Genomic DNA, 7,154 nt, shown 5'->3' on the forward strand with positions numbered 1-7,154 from the left:
TGCTCTTTCTATCCATTATCATCAACAAATTCAAGTGCAATTAATAAATAAGCGTTTTCATTCATGCAGAGAGAGAGAGAGAGAGAGAGAGAGAGAGAGAATTGGGGGGGCAATATTGTATAGCAGGACAAAAAGATACTAAACAAAAACGACCAAAACAAATACCACATTCTCTCTGTCCTTTTTTTTTAATAAATAAACAACCATTTGCCCATATATATATTACAATAATTCCATAAAAAATTCGAATATTGAATATAATACATTGGTACATGATTCATATTATTATAATAAATATTCTTCGAAGACTATAAAAAAGAATGAAATGAGCATGCATGTTCCTGCAAAAAGAGTAACACCTGCGCGCAATAAAAAATAATGAAATGGAATTTGTTAACAATGGATTTTGCATTAATTGGAATAATGTAATTTCAACCCCTATGGTTGCCTGCCCTTGATATTTAACCTGTGGGCTTTGAGTCTGTGACGCCCCCATAAGTTTAAAGACGGCATATTTGTAAGAGTCTACAGCGGAACTATTACACTTAACTCCTGCCAGAGTTTGATTGTTTCCTTGTGGAAGAAAAAAAAAAGTGTGATTTTTCTTAAGTATGTTTGTCCCTCGTTTTCCATGTGAAAAACATACTTGATTTTTGTTCTTCCATCTTTTGCACTTGGAAATTAAAGCATACGATTCAGTGTATACTCCATATATATATATATATATATATGGTACATATTTGAAAAGTCAAAAGACGATAAAATTAAACAAGAGATTCAAGAGGTGGAAGACAAAGTCTTCTTGCTGGTGATGGCGACACTTCTCCTTAGCCCATCCGCAAATTTGTTTGTTTCTTTGAAGTAACTCGCTCCATTTAGAAGTACGTTTTCTCCATTATAAATGCATAATATTGTACATATTTTTTAATAACACAATAATATAGTAGGAATTTAAACCCTAGTTTCCCTAATAAACGAGGGTAGACTATGTGTTCTTTTTTAATTTGATGATTTTAATGAATTCTTTATTTCTTAAGCATCGATTTCAACATACAAACAAGTAAATTAAGAAATGTTAAGAACATCACATTTTTCATGATTTTTTTTTCCCAACAGCTTATATGGTCTTTTGTGAAAAATTATTGGGTCTTTATTTGAATATATCATTTGCACTACTATTATTATGTACTAATTACAATAAAACACATCATCATTGTGAAAAATGTGATGACCTTATTTTTATTGCATGAAAATTTGAAATTCCATATTGTTGGCAAAAGATACGAAATAACTCGTCTTTTGGTCCATGTAAGATAGTCATGATGTCCAAATTCTCGTTGGCAAGCGTAATTTGTGGATCGAAGGTACAAGAAATCTGTTAATCCTGCCAAACCAGTGTGACAAAATGACATATGTTTAAAAATATAAAGACTAAAATGAAACATTTCAAATGATGAAAATCATTTTGAAACGTGTAACAAAGGTTGAGGACTAAATTTATTGTTAAAACAATAATTTATAATATAAAATATCCAAAATAAATGGCAACAGAGACAAAAATATGAAATGTTACATTAGGACCAGCAGGTGGCTCTCTCATATAAAATGTGTCACTTGTAGTGGTTTAGACTTTAGAGTTCAGGTATACGATACCCAACCAAAACACCCTTATTCAGTCTAGCTAATACATATATGGTGAAACGATAATCTAGATGTCGTTTCTCTTATCAAACCTGAAACATGGTCCTCTCTATTTTTAGTTCATATTATTACTATAATTTAATATATTCAATTCACGAGAATGTCCAATGAAATTATTTATATTTGATAATTAGAATTTATTTTTAAAATAAAGAAGATTTAATTTAATCAAAATTTATTTTGTGTAGGGATGATTTATTAATTTTAATTATTTTTTTAAAAAAGGTTAGAAATATTATTTTACTTAATTTAAACTAACATATATTTACGTTGTTTGTAATTTTAAACACCAAATTTTAAAATATACATTAGAATCTTTATGTATAAGAAAAATATAGGTTTTCAAATGTTTACACGACTAACCCAAAGATTCTAATTTAATATTATTGTATGGGAAAATTGAACCAATCTCTCATGAGACTTACTAAAACTACATTGATTTCCATCATTTTTAAAATTTTATCTCACTACAAGAAAGTTTGCTATTTTCAAAGTTTAGGTAATAAAGGTATTAAATTTTGTTATTATTGCTTAATTTTTGTTGTTGTAATTATATGTTTATTATTATATTTATGGTTGTAATTGTATTTTAATTTTAGATATATAGAAATTAATAATAGATTATTTAGATCATGTATGACCTATTAATCAAACAGGTTATTAGTATTAATTTTTACATGACTTATTAATTAAACAGGTTAAACGTGTCGGGTTGGGTCAACCTATTTAATAAACAGGTCGGGTTAGGGTTGAGGATTCTTGACACGTTTACTAAATAGGGCGGGTTCAGGTCAACCCATATAGCAGAGTACTTATGACTCGACATGACACGAACCCGACCCGTTTAGTAAACGCGTAACAAAGGTTGAGGACTAAATTTATTGTTAAAACAATAATTTATAATATAAAATATCCAAAATAAATATTAATGGCAACAGAGACAAATATATGAAATGTTACATTAGGACCAGCAGGTGGCTCTCTCATATAAAATGTGTCACTTGTAGTGGTTTAGACTTTAGAGTTCAGGTATACGATACCCAATCAAAACACCCTTATTCAGTCTAGCTAATACATATACGGTGAAACGATAATCTAGATGTCGTTTCTCTTATCAAACCTGAAACATGGTCCTCTCTATTTTTAGTTCATATTATTACTATAATTTAATATATTCAATTCACGAGAATGTCCAATGAAATTATTTATATTTGATAATTAGAATTTATTTTTAAAATAAAGAAGATTTAATTTAATCACAATTTATTTTGTGTAGGGATGATTTATTAATTTTAATTTTTTTTTTAAAAAAGGTTAGAAATATTATTTTACTTAATTTAAACTAACATATATTTACGTTGTTTGTAATTTTAAACACCAAATTTTAAAATATACATTAGAATCTTTATGTATAAGAAAAATATAGGTTTTCAAATGTTTACACAACTAACCCAAAGATTCTAATTTAATATTATTGTATGGGAAAATTGAACCAATCTCTCATGAGACTTACTAAAACTACATTGATTTCCATCATTTTTAAAATTTTATCTCACTACAAGAAAGTTTGCTATTTTCAATTTTTTTTTCTACAACTTATGAGACTGTCGAAAAATGTGATTCACCTTAATCAACAATTATTAAATGTCGAAATATTATTAAAAACCATTGAAACATATGTTATCTTGACATAAATTTCAACAGTTTGAAACCGTTGAAATAAGTATTTTTTTTAATAAATAAATAAACAAATTTGGATGCAGCCCTTCACATGATCAAAATTTAATAACTTGATTCAAAATATAAACATAAACACAATTGTGCAATTCCAAATTAAACTCCATTCTTATATAAAAACTAAAGAACCAGTCTAATTTTCAAGTATTCAAATAGTTCCAAGTTTTCAAAATGGCTAATTAAAAGAAAAAAAAAATTGAAAGCCATTGTGCTCCATCAATTATCCTCAAGTAACAAATATATGGAGAAGTGCCACTTCCCAACAAGAAGGCCAAGCCCAAGACTAAAGCTAGTACCATTGAAAAAAAGATGATGCATCCTTTCTTCATGTACTTCATGTACTTCCCTGTAGAGGACACCCCATCCCTCCTTCCACATTTTCCTTACTCCATTTAACACATACATCCACTCTAACAAGTGCATATCCACCCAATTTGCTCCAAGTTTCATTGTAGATATTACACCATTGTGTGCATCAAGGACAACCTGTAAACCACATAAAATTGGTAAGACTTAAGTGAGGAGCTACCTAAATTTTATTAATTGTGTGGATCAAAAAGTCAAGGCCCAAAGGTAAAAAATTGAAAATTAAGAGTATAGACAGACCAAACACCAATAATACATGCTTTTTGATAGAGATATCCAACACAATTTAAGGATGATTCTTTCATGGACTAATCTATTTACAATTCTAGTATCATCATCAAATTCAATAGCAAATGAATAAATTTATGAATGATAAATGATTAAGAAACTAACTTGATTGCTAAAGTTCGGAAGAACTATTAGATTGAGCTTGCTCAAATGGCTTATCCTAGTTCAACAAAAAATGAAATACGGCTTCGAAGTAAATTGTACTAAATAACTATTTTGTAGCCCCTAATTAATTCACACCAAACATGTATGGTGTACGAAATTAAGATAAGCCAAAGGCAATACAAAAAGAAGATATTAATCAAACTTAGTACACAATATAATAAACCTCGGTTTATTGTTTATTGTTTATTGTTTAACTAACATAATAGATAAAGCTTCATACAAAATGAGCAAGTCACTTAATATAAATAACACAATAGATCAGACTTCACACACAATGAGCAAGATAGTGGGGCAAAAGAATCAGTGCACTACAAATATTGATGATGTAAATGAAGTCAAATTGGCTCAATAAAATACCAAGGTTTCAGGAGAATAATTTATCTTAGATCAACTGGACTTTTCTTTGTTTAGAGACACAGTCATACTCCACATGATATGAAATATAAATCACAAATATTCCTTTGCCTCCTAGGCATGAGGATAAACTGCTTAGTCCGCTAGGGGTGAAAAGTCCCTGGATTACTTGGTAATTGATTCTAGCAGGTGGGGTCAGTTGTCCATTGGAGTTTGCTTAATAGTGAGGATTGTTGTACAGTATTCTCTGTGATGTGCAACTAATCTGAGTGAAGTTCTCCTATGTCATAAAAAAAAAAAAAATGAAATATAAATCACAACAGCCTAGAACCTATATAAGTATGGTTCAAAAAACAAATGCCATGAATTGACACTCCTTACGATGGAAATGGTCTATAAAAAAAACACCAAACACACCTCTGTTTTAATTCCAAGTGCTAATGACAATACAGCAGCTATGATCAAGATGATAAGGTTTAAAACTTGCCAAGCTTCCCAAAGGAACCTCTGCAGGAAAATAATGGAACATGGAAACAAATAAAGAAAAGGGAAAAGAAAACCAAAAGAAAATGACAGAATTTAACTTTATATTAACTGAAAGAAAAAGAAAACCCATACCCAAAAAATTTCTTTATTCCTCCTTGCTATTTCTTTTATTTTACAATGTCTATCGCTTTGTGCTTGCCTCATTTATATGCATTGGTGACCTTAACCCAAGCAGGAATAAAGCAGTTGGTTCTTTATTAGCTAGCTACAACTAAAGAAATGTTTTAAATATCTATAAAAATTTATATTCCTTTGTATAGTTTATTTAAGATTGTATCATTCCCTTAGGATGCAATAAATAGGTAAAAACTTGTCTTAAGTTGAAGTGATTACAGACCAACTAAAACTATTGAACAATTAAGTACAAATTCTCTAAAAATAGAAAGGCAACTACCAAAAAGTGCAAAATGCTACAAGCCATAAAACATTGACAATGGCGTGGTCAAAATACAAGAATAATGCTTTAGGGTGTAGAGGAAAGGCAACAATATAGGAAACTATTGAAAGAGAGAGAACAGAGGTGTATGAATACTTAATTTGTATGTTGCTGTGTGTGTATTTCTGTACATAGATGGACAATATAAATAGGCCCAATGCTAGTTGACTAGAGGGGACAAAGGACCCTTGATTGAGACTAAAATCAAGGACTTGCAGTGACTTTAACATAGAGCTTGATGCAAAATGCCTAATTAGCTAGCTAACAAATAATAAAGCCACTAACCTATTGATGGATTCCTTACACTCTGATTTTAGGAACTTGCTACTCCAAATTGAACACCATCATGTATTTAGGAAAGCTAACCAATGTGCTAATGCATTGGACAAGTTAGGCTCTTACCCTCCACCATTTTTTATGGGGCTAGTACCCTTTGAGCTAAAACTCATTGGCGATCACGATTTGGTCATTATTATCCATTGAATAGGTAACTGCTGCAATATGGATGAAACATGTTATCACGGGACACTTTCATTTCATCGCAACAAAAATGGATGGTTGGAGCTTCGTCATCCATTCCATGTCAATTGCATTGGAGAACATAGGAAATGCAAATATGTCAAATATTATAGTGAATTGTTATGACCTCATAATTTATATCAGTTATAATATACAACAAAAATTCAAATGGTGCCTATGAATATTATCATGAGTTAACATGCGGCTTATACTTCACAAAGCAGTTATAATATATTACAAAAAAGTTATTTAATGTCAAATTTTCCCTACACTGTTCTCAAAGAAGAAACAAAGTATACCTTGTTGTTCATCAAAGCAATGATGAACAACATGGTTCAGCAAAATACGTTATAGACAAAAAAGAACATGAAATGGAGAAAATAATGTTTTGATAATCAAACCTAGTTGTAGTGAGCTTTAATTCTTGTTGTTAAATGTGTAGATGCTGGAAATACCACAAGTTCCACAAGTATCCTGCAAAAATGAATGAAAATCAGACTAAAAAGTTCATTTTTCAACTTGATGATGTTTCCACCCTTAGTTTTTCTAATGAATAAGTGATATTATTGATCAACAAATCAAACTAGAAATATAAACACCAATTCTCATTAGGGGAAACCTGAGACTCCAACAGCACAGAGTCAAAAATCAGACACCAACCCTTAACCTGTTCTAGCACTCAAAACAGAGAAAGAAATGTTCTACTTACTACATAAGACCCTATAACAATGTGAAATGGTCACTGCTTTGCAACTACCTGCACACAACCTCACATAATTTTTTATTTGTTGCATTAGATCCTCCTCTAACAAGATTCTTCCATTAAACATTGTAGCATTTCTCTGAATCTAAACATGATACATTGATGCATCCCAGTTTTGATCACTTGAGCATCGATCGAATACCAATCGAGTCAGGCAGAAGTAAGCTTCAAAAACCTAGAAATTTTCGATTGATTGAAAAATAGATTCGATCGATCCAAAACTTAAAAAAACAGATTCGATTGATCGGGTACCAATCAAATAGCAATTGAGCCAGGCTG

General features: G+C 30.4%; 1 long non-coding RNA gene across 1 annotated transcript; it reads right to left on the reverse strand.

Annotated features, from left to right (window-relative positions):
* Nucleotides 1–3,528: 3,528 nt before the first annotated feature.
* Nucleotides 3,529–6,673, reverse strand: LOC136071118 (uncharacterized). Its single transcript, XR_010632432.1, has 4 exons — nt 6,514–6,673; nt 5,996–6,087; nt 5,029–5,118; nt 3,529–3,924 (listed from the first exon to the last, which is right to left on the reverse strand). It is a non-coding gene; the product is annotated as an uncharacterized LOC136071118 (long non-coding RNA).
* Between the last annotated feature and the right edge of the window lie 481 nt (nt 6,674–7,154).

The sequence above is a fragment of the Quercus suber genome, unplaced genomic scaffold, assembly GCF_002906115.3.
Source record: "Quercus suber isolate HL8 unplaced genomic scaffold, Cork oak 2.0 scaffold_286, whole genome shotgun sequence".
Taxonomy (NCBI): Eukaryota; Viridiplantae; Streptophyta; class Magnoliopsida; order Fagales; family Fagaceae; genus Quercus; species Quercus suber.